This window comes from Coloeus monedula (assembly GCF_965178545.1).
Source record: "Coloeus monedula genome assembly, chromosome: 7".
In the NCBI taxonomy this organism is placed as follows: domain Eukaryota; kingdom Metazoa; phylum Chordata; class Aves; order Passeriformes; family Corvidae; genus Coloeus; species Coloeus monedula.
In genome coordinates this window covers 23,697,339-23,713,667 of record NC_138787.1, presented here as the reverse complement: position 1 = coordinate 23,713,667, position 16,329 = coordinate 23,697,339, and the positions used below count along the sequence as shown (strand labels likewise).

At 37.0% G+C, this 16,329-nt stretch overlaps 1 protein-coding gene across 2 annotated transcripts in view; it reads left to right on the top strand.

Annotated features, from left to right (window-relative positions):
- The first annotated feature begins 10,554 nt into the window (after positions 1 to 10,554).
- The window catches only part of PSMD14 (proteasome 26S subunit, non-ATPase 14), a 46,845-nt gene continuing 41,070 nt past the window's right edge, over positions 10,555 to 16,329 (top strand). The window contains exons 1-3 of one of the 2 annotated variants that reach the window (XM_082285434.1): positions 10,555 to 10,710; positions 13,950 to 14,001; positions 15,579 to 15,667. The gene's annotated coding sequence lies outside the window, so the exon portion shown is untranslated. Of the gene's footprint in view, positions 10,711 to 11,824; positions 12,419 to 13,949; positions 14,002 to 15,578; positions 15,668 to 16,329 lie in introns of those variants that run through there. The other variant, XM_082285435.1, reaches the window with a different exon arrangement.

Below are 16,329 nucleotides of genomic sequence, written 5' to 3'. Positions count from 1 at the left end.
CAAAGATAAAGTCCATTGCTTTGGGGTTTTTTACATGCTGCTCTACATATGGATGGTTTTGTCTATACAGATGCACACCTGTCCCACAGCCATTATTCGCAATAGTTTAATGTACAAAAAGGAAAGTGCACCCAAAAATAACTTCTTGCTGTTAGTTGATATGATTAATAACATAATAATGAATTAGACGACAAATTAACTAAAGCAGAATTTTGTGTTCAGCTACTACATTAAACATGATAAAATTCGATGATCATTTGCAGTTGAGATCTTCACTATGTCCTCTTCTGAAAGGCAGTGGCACTTCTGGTCTAAAATAAGAGGACTGCCAACTGAGATGATCGTGCCACTCTGGAATACCAAAGTTTTAAATACCAGTATTGACCAAATGTAGACCAATAAGACCAAACACTGGTCTCATGTTATGCCAAGGAATGTTTAGATTGGATATTAGGAAAATATTAGGGAAAATGTCACCATTGAAAGTGTAGCCAAGCACTGAAATAGGATGCCCAGGGCAGTGGTGGAATCACTGATCAAAAATCATGTTGATGTAGCACTTGAGGACATAGTTTAGTGGAGAAGGTGTTAGGTTAACTGTTAGACTCAATATCAGGGGTCTTCTCCAACCTAAAAGATTCTATGATTCTTGTTCCTTGGGCATTGTAGAATGGTTTATGTAAGGATGGCTTGAGTCACATAGAACACATTTATAATTCAGAAGGGAAAGACAGCACTATTCACAGTGTTTCCTTGTGTTTGAAGATGTACCTGAATCATTTTTTCTAAAGAAATATAAATTTATACTTCATGAAAACATGAAATAAATTTGTGTGCAATACTGCATAATAATACATGCCTTCCCCTCCTACTGGTATCAGTCAATATAAAAATAAAATAAAACTATTGTTCTTCAGTAGGCTCTATGAAAGAGCATATTTAGCACTCTTAGGTTCTGGGACAAAAAAAGCACCCTCTTTCTTCAACTAGTAAAATGACAAAGACCTCAAGAGGCAAAATATCCAAATGTCCGAATTTACCTAGGTAGAGTGTATTCTTCCTCCATAAAAATACCACTTCATTCAAAATACAAGAGATAGCTGCTTTTTCTGTCACAAGAAAGACTTCATATTAAGGATTTTTTCTATTTGTATAGTAAAAATTCTAGAACCAATGAGAAACAAAACTTAACTACATCATAACAGCACATAATTACAACAACACACAAGTAGAGTATGAAAAACCTTACACTATTTTATTGATGACATGAATATTATCCATATCAGCCCAGTATATCTGAAACCAAGTTTCAATTACAAGAGAAGTGTCTAAGCTAGCTAGAACTTTACTGGTAAGCAGAGAAGAAAGTTTAACAAACGCTCAGGAAAGGAAGACCTGAAAGAAGTACCACAAAATTAAAAGACCTACACCATGTTAATAATAGAAATAGCTCACCAACTTTAAGTATAATGGTTGTTTGAAAACTAACTATCTAACTATCAGAAAGCTAACTATCAGAAGTATTTCCAAAGAATTCAAATCACAATTACTTTTCACACAGTGGGCAGCCTACTCTTATGCTTCAAGACAGTTAGAGTGATTTGCATTTATAAAATTGTTCCTTAAATAAATGTATAACACACAAAAGTACAGATCTAGACTGGACAATTTCCATAGTGTCAGCAAAATTTAAAAGTTACAATAGCTTCAAACTCTTTTCTCAAAAATTAAAAGTAGAAAACATTTCCTTAAAAATTGTGTCCCATGCAGGTGGTCAGAAGAAACCATTTAAAACACCTGGGCTTTAGACCCAATTTTTATGCTTATTTGACCACATTATTTGCTAGTCTACACGTGATGATCACTACTGGTAATTATTCTCTTACTTACTTGAAAAATAAAAACATAAAAGATTGTCTGAAGAAAATTTGAAAGAATTGGATTTGAATGTTTTTCAGAGGGATGCAGATCTTAAAAGGTTACTGCTTATGTACACCATTAACAATATATTTTGCTGTCTTCCATTACAAAGTAACAGAGCTAGTTTACCTACCACTTATTCAAACAATATTAACTATTTGTATATTACTACTACTACAAAATCCCAGATCTATTACCAAGAACAAAGTAAATGGGTAAAGTGGAGCACAACATTTGACCTTTAAAAATATTTGTAAAGTTTTCCTCTTTTTTAGAGGGAGAGAGATATTTTGCTGAGTGGTTAATGAATTCAGACACTGACCATTTGACCTGGGTTTTTGAAAGTAATTAGCAGCTCCAGTTACCTGAAAGATGGAGCTAAGATGAGCAGGCAGTTTTAAATCAGTGCATTTCTAATTAAAAATGATGTTATTTACAGTCACTCGATAGACGTTGTAAGCATCTGTGCTCATAAAGAAATATGCAACAAAGGACTGATGATTTTTTAAAGGCTATCCACAGTTCCTGAAAATAACAAGTAAAGGATATTGAATATAAAAAGTAATTGTTAGCTAGAGGAGATTATGGCTCTTGCTTAAACATATTTTTTAGGTAAATTGGAAATGTGAAATTTAATTAATTTTTATATCCAAGTTTTGTGGAGAAAGGAAAGGTTCTCAATAGTGAGCATAAAACTAAGCTGAAAGGAGCAAATAATTGTATTGGCTTGTTGACCTAATACTGAGAAGGGTACCACAGAAAGGACAACAATGTAAGTTTTAAGTATACAAACACTAGTCAAAAACTCCAAGCTCCTAAAATACACAAAAATAGTATAAGGTTCTGTGGGACAAGGTAGTTACTAGGGAGTATAATTGCTGTTAGAAAAAGATTATCGAGATCATCACAATTGCATTTATTCCACCCCAAATTCCCTATTGTAAATATGCCATATGAATCATCGTATTATATTTCAAATATATTAAACATATATATGAAAACTAGTCAAATACTCCAAAGCATTTTTAAAGTGATGATGTTAACTTTGTCACCTGTGGACTGTGGCAAAAAAGTGTCTGTGGAGTATTCTTTGTTCTCAAACTATGTTTCCAATGCAATTCCTTGTCCACTGAAATTTTTATGATTTCACAACTCAAAAGAGATTGAAAACTACTGCCATATACTGACATACATAGCTGGAAATAAAACAAGAGCCAAAGCAAACTTTAAGGTTTGAGCTAGTATCAAGTTTGAATATGACCAAAACTAGGTAGCAGTACTTTCTTGGACTTCAGTAACCGACCATTTAAGTTATTGCATTAAGTTATCTGGGGTATTAAACCCAGATATTAAACATTGACTTAATCAGGTAGGTAGCAGAATCAGTGGTCTTAGGACAATTTAAGATATTTCTCTACCATAATAATTCAAATCCGCTTTCTTCAAAAGACTCCATACCAGAATTAAAGAATGTGTCTTGCATTACATTTTAAGAACTCAGAAACTTAAATACCAGCAATACAACAATTTATAAGATCTAATGAATATTCATTTTTCATTATCTGGTTTCAATATTTTATTTAATTACAACAAGCTTTTGTATTGACTTTTCCCTTGAATATTCTTACCTGGATTTAGACTCATTTTTATCCATAAAACAAAACAACTTAGACAGTGCTGTGGAGACTAATAGTTAAACAGGAAGGGAATCATATTTACTCTTTTTAGCAGAGTAACTAAATACGAAGTAAACTAGTAAAATAGAGTTTAAATTAAATTTAATTTAATTTAATAAAATATTCAAAGAACAAATCAATGATGCCTTAAGCACCTGATAATAAGGCAATGATGCCTTAAGCCTCATCAGTTCTCAGGAATTAAAAAAACCCTGCAAATCATTTTATAAAACAATAGCACATGCAAGTGTAATATTTGCATCCACCTTCTCTGCATGGACAAAATGTTTCACTCTTTTATCATCTTAGCAAAAAGTATCTAGAGTGCATTGCATTTTCCACATCCTACCTTTGCAGAGAAAAGGCTTAGGTTCAACTGATGCTTGAAATGAACTCTGGACCTGGAATAAGATAGGAAAAAAAAGTATTTAGTAGTCAAACTAAAAGAATAATGACCCCCTAAATGAATAAAAAATCTGGATTCATATGAAATTTAAAAAAAAAAAAAAAAAAAGGTTGAAATTAGAAATCTGGGCAGTACTAAAAGCTTCTCCAGATCCCTTCTACAATGGAGACTCAAACTGCCACCACATGGACCCAAATATTTAGGTCTCCAAATACCAACTGTTACAACATATAATTAAAGTCAGTTTATAGCCTTTAATCAACTGAATCAAGATAGCTAGTGAGATGAGATAAATTGCTACTGTATTTATTTATGGCACATAGCCAATACAGCTAAAATAAGGATACAACCTTACCTGAATAGTTTATTGTCAATTGCAAATACTGTGCCTATCCACGTTACATTTCTCTCAGTGTTTGTAAGAAGCTTTCCTATTCAGTGTAATAAAGTCAGGAAGAATTACATTTCTGACAATTCAGGTACTACAGGAATGAAACCAACATTTTCTATGTACTTCTAGTATTTTTTCTGTGACCAACACAGAGAACAAGGCATGATCACAACTCCACAGATTGTGCACATTCAAAAAACAATTATGCTATATTTTATTTTCCTTTTCCTTTTACCAATGCCTCGTGTTCCAAAAGGCTGAACTGACTGAAGTATGACATATATGTTTAATCAATAAAATAGCTATTTTTCTGAACCACCCAAGGAGGAGAACTATCTAGTTTATCTTAGCTAGCTATTAATAATTTGTATTATCTCAGAAAAATTCCAAACACAACTGGGCTCTATCATGCTTTAATGTTTACAAGAACAATAGATAATTCTACGAAGGATGAAAGAAAAAAGAGTCAGAGTAATGAAGAGAAAAAAATGCCATGAGGTGTATCTTGAAGGCTGCAAGAACTGAAACCACCCTAGAGAGAAGAGTCAATGTAACTGATTGATAACTTTCATAATTCTGAAGACTATGTAGAAGTCACAAATTTAATGTCTAAGTCAGATACGTTATTTTGTATTTAGGTCCAGTTTCTATTTAAATAGAAAGTACAGGTTCCTCACGTCCTGAGTAACAGGGTAAATTACACATGATGAATAGAACCTTGTTTTGTAGAGGCATCAAGACTGCAAATTCTTTATTCTCCGCTATATCTCTGTGATTAGTATAGCAATGTAATCTCTATAGATTTATTAAATTTATGTAGAACTCTGTGGAATGAAGCTATTTAAGAATTCTTCGTTACTTTCGTGTCATCAGAGAATTTTCAAAATCTGCAAATTGCAATCCTGTTTGTGAGGTAATTTCAAAGGTAAATGTTTTGGTCCAGCAGAAAATCTTATTTTATAGAATAGTATCATCCCTACCATCCTTTAAATCAGCCATTGTAATCACCGTTGTCATGCGTTATGTTCTCCAGCAGCGCAGTCACAGATAGATTTTCTTAAGCAGATCTTTACAAATTGAGTTGAAAGCAATCTAATCTCGGCAAAATGGCTGCTTTCATTGTATACAGGACACCGAACCTCTTGTGTAGGACCTTTTCACCATGTTGTGATTGATTTTACATCTATTGAAAACAAGTCTGGTCTCTGCCATTTGTTTACCCTTGTATTCTCTCTTTATGCTTTGGTATGCATTTTTAATTAGATACACTCCAGTTCTTTCACCACTAGCTAACACTTTTATTTGGGAAGCAGTCTTTACTAGCCCTGCAAATATCCGCTGTTCTTTGCAATGTCAAGTCCTTTTCTCACCTTGCTTTGACTTGGTTATCACTTATATCACAAGTAATTCATCCATCTGTTAACTGCTCCAATTCACATTACTTGGCTTTATTTTAAAGATCTTAACAATGGTCAATGGTCTCATCTGGCAGCTGGTTTCTTGTAAAAAATGTGCCTTTCCCAAGTGACATTCTTGTGAGGATCAAAATATTCACTGAATGGGTTTTTATCTAGCAGTTTACAGGTCCCTCAGGCTCTCCATAGAACATATTGTATATACCCAGTGCTTTGGGCATGCCATGTGTAGCAATGTGGACGACTTCACCTTCTTCAATTTTATTTCACTCTTCTCCAGCTTTCTGCCATATTATCTTTACACATTGTTGGTTAATTCTTGTAAAAAAAAAAAAAAAAGATGATACATATCATGCATCTACAGGATTGTTTAAGTTTGCATCCAGAGCGTGCCTTTAAAGCAAAACTCTCAAAGCAGTTTGGTGCTTTGGTTTGCTCTGTGAAGCTGTTTGTGAGTGCTGGAAGTAGACTCCCATTGAAAAACAGCAGAGCTGAAACATGCTTAATACAATTTGCAAATGGGCATTCACTCTGTTGGACACAAGTAGAGCTATCCAAAGTAAAAATACTGAAAGAAATATATCATGGTTGCCTGTTTAGCCCCACACATTTGCTCCTCCTAGTCTGTACTACTTCCTAACACAGACACAACCACAGAAGTAATTGAAATTGTCTTTGTTGGTTGGCTCTCAGTACCTGAAATTGGTGACAAGCACTATACCAATGACACAGCACTTCTATAAAAGCAATGTTTCAGCCCAATCAGAAATATCTTAAGTACTAAAGGAACTGTAAAATTAATTTTTATTGCGTCACAAATAAGGGGAAAATCTCCCACTGAATAAAGGGGGGGAAAAAATGTAGTATTGTTCCATCCCACAGCAATCCAGAAAAAACCCACAGTATGTCCACTTTACATACCACCTCTCTCTTAATTTACAGTTTTCAATTTACAGTCTTCTACACAGTTATTTAAATAAACTGTCTCTCACAGAGTAGCACCTTTGCAATTGCCAGGGACACAAACCCACTTCTCTGTTTCCTCATAAAAATTTTCCATAGACACCCCCAACACAAGCATTTCCAACAAGACTGATTTTTTTCTTGGCCTTATCTTCTCCAGATGGTTTGTAGATAGTTCTCACAACTCAGCCATCACTTTAAATAGACTTAAAAAGACAAAAGTCCAGTTTCCTTTAGGACTGCATGTGAAACTTGTATTGGCTGGTGAAATTTCCAATGTAAACAAGATATTTTGGCACCAACTGGGGGGGGGAGGCTGGGGCTGTGTTTATGGCTCGCTGTAAGGAACGTTTGCTTGCTTAATATCATTTCCTTAACTGGGATGGATTATATCCAAATACATTGTTACCATTCTTCTCACTCAAATTAAACTGACTTTATACTTGTCATACTTTAATGGGCAGGTCTGTGCTCTGAAAGAGATGAAAATAGTTTTGTTTGCAGGTTTTCAATAATCATATGTTTCATGATTAATGAAGCCTCTTTCAATCCTCTAGCAGCCTTCTGCAGCTGATTGTAGAATTGTTGAGGAGTCTAAAAAAAGTAATCTCACTCATATACTATCTTTAACTAATCCTGTAAAATTTTATTCATTGTTTGTGACAAGACTTGCTATTACTCTGCATGCAGCAAGGAATTGATCAAGCATTGTACAAGCTGTTGGGGACGTCAAAGAGGTCACCATCAGCACTTCTAACTGAGTGAGTGCTTGCCAAGGATAACAGAAGAAATCATTTCCCCATATACAGGTTTGCCAAGACAGAGTTCCAGTCCATTCCCAGGGTGAAAGGCTGTTTAAAACACTATTATTCCTTCATTACTTCTTCAGTGTTTAACTACCAAACATAGTTCTAAACCAATAAATAAATAAATAAATAAATAAACAAATAAAATAGTGTGATCCTGGCTCTATTACCCTCTCACAAAGATTATGTCAGCTCTTGTACTCCTTGATGTATAATTAATTCCCCATGCTCTGTTCTACATGTTTAAACATAGAAAACAAAAATATCCACAACTCTAATGTTTTGCTCAATCCGCAGTGCATTGGGTATTCTAACATCTGAAACCGTATCTTCTGTTGGGTCTGTTTGGGTTTTTTGGTGTTGCTATTTTTTTTTTTTTTTTTTAAATATTATAACTCAGTTCTGGCGAACTCCTGCTGTCCTAGCACAAACAGCACTCTCTATATATATGACTTGCAAGAAAATTGTGTCCAATCTCCCAGGGTATTCTTCACTCTCATATTTTGCCACTTAGCTATGTAAAATTGAATTATATCTTCACAGAGCTTCAGCAATATTGCTGCTTTAATCCAAACAGATTCTAAGGGAACAAACAGATTCTAAGGGAAAATTATATAGCAGGAGTTAGGAAAAAATAGTGTGATCTCTTAGCAAGACTGATCTCTGTTGATCAGTTCACTACAAACAAGGATAGGTTAGCATGGGGAGACCAGGAAAAATGTTAAGGGTCCAATCAAAGGTAGTTTTTACCACTTACGAGAGCCATCCAAGTAATAAAAAAGGGAACAAACCTTGAACATTTTCTTGCACTGCATTACTGCAAATCAATAAATAAAATCCTCTATAGATTAGCACTGGTTAGACCAAAACAATGAGGGATTCAGTAGCATGCGAGAGAGTGCCCCTCAGATTAAATGACAATTTGGAAGTGTTTAACAACATATGGTCTCTTTTCTTTGACATATACGATTAAGAATATATCTTTTTTATATAAAAATATAAAATACCATCTGTCATAAGTTCCAACCATGATACTGTCTCTATATATCCAATTAATTCACTATACTTTCTAGTGTAAATATTTCTCCTATTTTCTCCTTTTTTCTTTTTCTGTAACTGTATTTATTTATAAAATTTCAATAAATGTATATATTTAAAAAGTCAATACTATGACTTGAAATGTAATTAGGAATAACAATGAAAGTCTGTTTCACTTTGTATTTCAAAGAAGGGCCAAATCCTCAAATGGTTTGAAATGCCATTGCTTATTTAAGTCAGTGGTTATAGGCATATTATAAAGATTTAACTATGTTGTTTTTCTTTATCATACACATTAACCCAGAGAAATGCTCACTTTTCATAAATATTTGTTTTCTTTCTTTTTTCAGAAGTTCAGAGTTCCTTAAAGACACATGACTGCAGGGTGAGAACCCAGATATAATGGGTATTTCTCCTTAAGGTGCCAGAATTCCAGTGAACACAGAGGAATAAAAGGTTTGCTCTCAAAAAATCATGGTAAAACTAGCAAAATACATAATGAATTCCAATTCACTGAATACTTTACCTCATTAATTTAATCCAAAAGAAAAATCTTTGACCACATAATTATTATCATGACTTTTGTGAACATTAGGACATGCACAAGTCTCAAAATACAGTCTCAGGACTATAGGAGCTAAGTTTTGCCAGGTTAAAACAGGAAGGACTGTAACAGCATGTTTGAAGCAGGGTGCAAGACTTCTTCCTTTTGAGACAAACATACATAGATAAACATACACATGGACAGACACACATAGGTTCTACTCTTTGTTTCTGAGTAATTTGGCTGTGGGTGCACCAATAAATTACACTAATAGGTTTTTGCATTAGTAATGTGAAAAAGAAATTACTATCCCACAATTTAAACTACATTTCAAGCCTTTAGCTTTTTAAGAATCTTTTGGAGATTTTAACTCTTGTCATTCCCTCAGCCTAGTAAAGATCTGAAAAGGAATGGAAGAGACAAATATTTTGCTTCTCAGAAAGCTTGCTTCTTAAAAAGCAGAATACCATATCATTTTAATTCCCTTTCTCTTTCTTTGGATTAATTTTATACTTCATGGTATAAAAAACTAAGACTTCTGTGTCTGCTGAAGTGTTGTGGAAGTGATGACTGTATCTGTTTGAGGTTATTTCCATGTAATTTATAACTTAGTACCTTTTCACCTGCTTCCATGTAGTTGGTACGTGAGCAGAAAATGCTGATCGTCTTCTAATATTACATTCTCAGTCTTTAATGGAGCTTTCAAATAAACCATGAGGCTCTTCTTGGTCGTTCATGGCAGAAACTCTACACAGAGTTCTAATAAATTGCTTTTATAGGTTCTTAAGCTGTCCCAATATTTTCTAAAATACTTGCAGTATTTCACTAACTACATATAAATCAACTTTTAAAAATTCTTATTGTGTTAGCCATAGTAAGTTAATAAGGGGCACTGAGATCCACAAGTTGTTCACGTGCTGATAATGTACTTCCTTGGCCTTGTGATTTGCTTTTAACTTACAACAGTTTTCACTCCGGAGTTAACATAAGGGTAATAGAAGTTCCAATTTGCTTCTGTTTGCATCAGAGTAGTTTGCATCATTCATCACCATACATGCTTTTATGTGATTATCTCCCTATTATCTCTGTTTGGCCAAAATTCTCACTGTTTCCATTTCTGCTTGTGCCGGTTTTATACATATGGCCACTCATATTTCTCTTCTCTTGTCTATATCCTTGTATTTTCTGTAGTACCGTTTTTGAGAGGAGTACGTGGTGCTGTTCCTATTACAGTAATCTTTCTTTTATTGATTTGATGACTCATTTGTTGGTTCTTCTGCCATCCTATCGTGTCGTTGTTGCAGCACTGGTGACATTTGGCTGCAAAGGGACAAAGTTAACCCACAGCACTTTACAGCAGAGCACCTTAAGCCGTTTCCCTTCGGCCTGTTCCACTCGGAGCCTGCCTCCCTCCGGAGGTCTCCGCTCTCAGAAGCTCCTCCCCGCCGGCCGCGAGGCCGGAAGCCGCTGCCGGGTGCCCTGTGAACCGGGAAGGGCTCGGTTTGAATGAGATCCGGCTGATTCACCGCGGCCCGGGCGGCTCCGGCCCAGGTGAGGGCCCGGCCGCCTCCGCGCCGGGGTGCTGAGGGACCCCGCGGCGGCCTCTCCGCGGCGGCGGGAGCGCGGCCCGGGGAGTCGGCCCGAGCGCCGGGCAGGGCCGCGGACGGGACCGGGACGGGGCGGGTCTGGCGGGCGGCACCGGCCCGGGTGGGGAGCGCGCTGGGCCCCGTGGGCTTTCCGCGGGGGAAGTCCGGGCACTTCAGGGCAGCGGCGGCGCGGGGGCAGGTCTGAACGGGCCGGGGAGCGGCGGAGGGGTGCTCAGCCGCTGGAGCCGGACGGGCCTCGGCGCCGCACGGGCCCCAGGGCCCGGCCGCCTCCGCCCCGGCCCGCAGCGGCTGTCGTAGTTCGGCAGCGCCGGGCGCGGGTTCGTGCTGCGGGCAGCACCAGCGCTCTGTGCCCCATTAGAGGCACCTCACGGACGGCAGCGCTGCTGCTCCCGGAGTGCTGCATTGCCACGATCCCCGGCAGTGCAGCTGAAGTTAGAGGGGGACGGGAGGAAGTGAGGGCAAAGCACTGGCTGGGATACCTGAAGGGGAAGGAAGCAGAATTAAATAGAAAAGGAGCGACAATCAAAAATTAACAGCGCTATTTCTAATATGCAGCTGACTTAAGTATTGTTTTTTTAACACATTTGTGTCGTGTAGTTGGATACTTGTAAACAGTTGGCAAATCTGGTTGTGTGCTGGCGTCATGTCTTAAAGCTGCAGTTGTTTTCGGTATACTGTGGAAAAACAGAAAACCAGCAGGGATTGAGATCCCCTTTTTAAAAAGAAGTTTTATGTAAATGTATCTCGAAGCTATATGTAACTGAAATGGTACTAGGCAAGCTGAAAAGTGTGACAGATTTGTATTCATCTTAAAGCTGTCGGCCCTGGGAGTCCAAGGTGTCCTGTATACCTCGGGTAGGGAGTAACCTTGGAAGAAGATTCTGTGGAACAGAAACTGTTCGTGACCTTATTGAGACAGTGAAAAATACCTGTTTGTGAAGAAATTCAGAAGTTGACTTGCATATGGATTGCTTCTGAATCACTTAGTGTGACTTTGAGCAACAGGATTTAGCCTGTAGCTTAATGGAAAATGTTGTGTTCCATCATTTATTGTAACATACCATTTCAGTGATATTAATTTGAAAACTATGATTTAGAACGTTATATGTTAGAGAATACTTTAAAATTAATATTAAATAATACCAGTATATAAATTAGTTTGTCAACTTTCTTGTAAGTGATTCACTCCTGACAAGAATTACTGCGTATAAACTAATAGTACCTACAACTGCCTTGTAATATCTAGGATGATGGGAGATGGCAGGTGTTAAGGACACCTTGAACAATAGAGAACTGGTGTGATAAGTACTTGCTGGACTACAGAATAGTTCAACAATAGTTGTGTGTCTACCTGCCTTTCTGCAGATTTCAGAGAAGACCATTAGTTTATATATTGCATAAAATTAAAATAAATTCTATCCGTTTCTGTGGTGGTGCAGCTTGTTAATGAACCTTTGCTTATCTGTAAGTTTTTTGTGAGTGTGCTTCAGTAGCTTTAAAGAAGTCTGTTTGAATCTGTGTTACTGAAGTAACTCCAGCTCAGCAATGAATGTAGTAGAATTAGGTTTGATGTACTTCTGGAAGTCAGAAAGCAGCGTTTGGGAAGCTGACCTGCAAACCTCCTAGTCCAGTTGGGGTCTATTGAGATTCAGGTTTGTGTGATCCAGAAACAGGGTCTGGGTTTACAGAACTGAGCATATTTTGGAAGCAAGAGTCATGTAGCTCTGGACTTGCACTGCTGAGACTGCAATCATGCATGGCATGATTAAACTCTAGCTTTAATGAACAGATTACTTAGAATTGATGGTAACATCTATATTTTTTTCTTCTTTTCATACAAAATATATAGGAAAATAGACTAGCTCCACACCCACCCCCCCAACCCCCTTAGCCTTTTTATGTGTGAAGTCTGTTCAGGTTTGATGACTTTAACTGCAGCGAGTTTTTGTTCTTTGCTTGGTGAAATGATGTTTTTCTGCAATGTGCAGTTTCTCAGCTGGTTTACCTCTGTAGCTGTTTATCGTCCCTAGTGAAGCTGAAATGGTTGCAGTTGCACCAAAAACCTTAAGCCACTTCTTTAGTTGCTGTTAATAAAATTGTTGATCATCTGCTATGTGTAACTCCTCAACAGGAGATCTGGAAGTGCTTGTACAAATCTTGTTATGTAGTCTCAGGTGGAGAAACTGAGTTACTGAAGATGATATGATTTGCATCAAGTCACTCAGTGTAGGAATTGCAAAGTAAATTGCTGTCACCTGTGTGTAGCCTGATACTCTCTCCACTAATAGGGCAGTTTAGTAGACATTGTTTTCTCTGTATGTCGAAGCTGATTTTGATACTTATTTCTTTACTAACTCAAAAGTTGCCAAACCAGGAGAACCCTCTTTCATTGAGGGATCACATCATGGAGTGTTAATGCTAGATAAAAATAGTGCACTGTAGTGTGAAACTCATGTGTCTCATGCAAAGAGATGCAGTAATTTAAGACTGTTTCAAGTTGATTTCAAAATACATGCTGAAGCATGCCAAGTATAAGCACAGTAGCTGTTGGTTTATACCTATACATGTACACACATTTGTGCATAATCCTTTTATATAATTTCATCCCTGTGTTACCTAAGGAAAAATGTTTTCATTATTAAAAGTCAGAATTTAAGTGACTTGAAAATACCAATGAACAGCTGAATAGTGAACCAGAGCCCTCCAAATGGGCAGTTCTTCCCAATTATTACAGTTACCTAACCAGTAGTATTAGGAGCAAATATTAGACATGGGTTTTAAATTTTCTGTTTTCAAATCAGTTCTGAGGTGCTCTGTATATACTTCCACTGCATTATTAATATCCACTGATTTTTCCCTTTTGAGGCAAGGACAGTTAAAAAGAAAATTGCAGTAATGGAAGTTTAGAGTTTTAAATACCATCCTATGACCAAGATTTTTTTAGTTACGGTGTTTCCAATCATGGACATACATAAGCAGAGAAGCTATTTAATTCTTTTTGTCTTAAGCCATTAGTGACCGTATTGATTTCAATGATAAGTACATGTCATCTAAATCCTGCAATGCACCAAAATGCAAGTTTATTATGATAACTGTCCTGCGTTTTTCTGATATGGAACTATTTGATACATTTACTTCCTTAAAGTTTTGCTTTAAACAGAGACTGTTAATTCTTCCTTGCAGACAGAAGGAAACAGTATCAAAATAACTTTTGCCAACTTTGGAAGGAAAAGAGGTGAGATTTACTGTGAATTGTTTGTTTGCTTTTCTGGCTTTTATTATATACATATATATATGTATATATAATATGAGTGTGTGTGTGCAAATATAGGGAAAAACCCAACAGGTAAGTTGGTAATCGAACCCAGCTTTTTGCACTTTGTAACAGAGGTAAGATTCTCAGCTGTAGGTTACCGTGTGTGCCTCCCTGAGGAACAGACCAAGCTCACGGAGATTTGTTTCTTTCATATCCTTACAGTAAGTGGAGAAGGGAATGCAAGACCACTGGGTGGTCAGGTGGCTAAAGGTGAATTGGGTTGTAACTCTAGCCCAGTTGCTGAAGTGGTTGCAGTTCTGTTGTAGCCTGGGCTCCTGGCTCTCATGGTCTCTCCTGGATCATTGCCTTCTGCAAAGCTGGCAGAAGGATAGTAACTTTCCATTTGACTTGTTAGTGATTTCCACCCCAGCCTGTCAGCACTGAGAAACGCTGACTTGTTCTTTTTTTTCCAGCTTTCTGGGAAGGTGAACACATCTTCCTTTGCTCTTGTACTACTTTGAGTTAAGGTTCAGAAGGGTCTCTGTTAAATTACCTCAGTTACTAAAAAGCAAAACAAAAGCCCTCCACCCAAACAGAAACACAAAACCAACCTCCAAAACCCACAGACATTCTTTGGGCAGCTTTAGCTTAAAGAATGATTTGACAGAAATGTCTTCTGGAACCTGTATTAGTGTTAGAAGCAGTCAGCTCTTCCCAGACCTCTTTTTCTGTTACGGCAAGACAACTATTTCTGGGATGCAGCGTGAAGCCTCTCAGAGAAGTGAACAGGGTTAAACCCAGCGTTTTTGATAGCCTCTCAGTTTGCTGCAGGGCTGCACAAATGGCTGTCCTGGCAGTACTGAGAAAGCAGCATCAAGTTGGTGAGCAGCAGCAGCTTCCTCATTGCTCCTTATGTTAACACTGACATTGAAAAAAACGTCTATCAAATCACGGCCACAGATCTGTTTTAAAACACTGCTCTACAAATGAATGAGTGGATGCAGTTAATGGGCAGTGTTCTCAGGGAGGAGGATAACATGAATTTTAACTCCTAAATTGAATGTGAAGCATTCTTTCTCAACCTGAATTCAGGCAAACCTAAAGGTCTTTGTGACTTTTCCAGTCACACCAATTGCTCTTGCAGAAATAAACAGGAAAGCTTTCTGTATCTGCAGACTGCTCTTACCCTTGGTGCTTAGGGGATCTTAGTTACAACAAGAGCTTAGTAAAAAAAGACTGTGGTTTCAGTTTCTAACAGCAGTTTAAATAATCAATTAGCTTTAAATTGCTTAAATTAATTACTAAAGTATTTTTACATGTAATTTTGAGAAAATTGGAAGCTTCTTGCAGTATTATGGATATTTGAGCAAGACATGGCATGTACCACTTCAAGGGATTGTATGGTAAAAGGAAAAGAAAAAGCCAGTAGACTTTATTTGGGTTATTCTTCAGTGGTGCCTTGTCCTTTTGTAGCTTATCAATGTAATGTATCTTTTTACATGTGTTTCTAAATTTTACTGGGTTTCTGCCCTTCTCGTTTCTGTTTCTTTCTACAGGAAAGAGATCTACTGGTATCATCTTTACAGTCAAAAAGTGGGGAGCTGCTGCTGAGTTTGTTCTGTGAGCACCTCTTGCTGAGCACCAGGTTAGAAATGCATAGTTGCTTTATTTGTAAAGGCTAAAGTTACCTTCATGAATGTCTAAAAATTTTGCTTAAGCTGTTTTAAGTTTTACAAAAGCATTGTTTCAGAAATGGAGTTTATAGCTGAAATAATATTTAGATACAGTGGATTAACAAAAATTAAAATTTGTTCTGATTTGGTTCACTGACCTAAATTCTTCAGATGTTTATACATCTGAGTAAACAGTTATGTTTAGGTCCATATAATCTATGGCTTACTAAAACATACTCAGTTACAAATAGGCAAGTAAAGCGTTAGTTGCCACAGCTCTAACCAGAGTCAAGTCATGGAGCTAGTGAAATAATTTGCAGTGCGTCTAGAACTGGGTTTTGGAGATTTTCTGTCTGTGCTGCTGTCATGAAAATCTAAGTATCTCAGTTCAGTGACCAGTCTGTGACAGGTGGGAAATGTTACATCCCTCCAGTTCTGTAAGACAGTGAGATTTTGTTGTAAAGTTATGCTGACAAATAATCAATTTGTTTAACACATTAGTCTAATCCAACTTTAATATGGCAAAGTATGGCTCTATAAATGATGTACTATTCTATTGGGTTAGAAATGGCAAAAAAAGTGTAAATAAAATATTAATTAGTACTGTCTATTATTTTTCACTTGTGTTATAGGA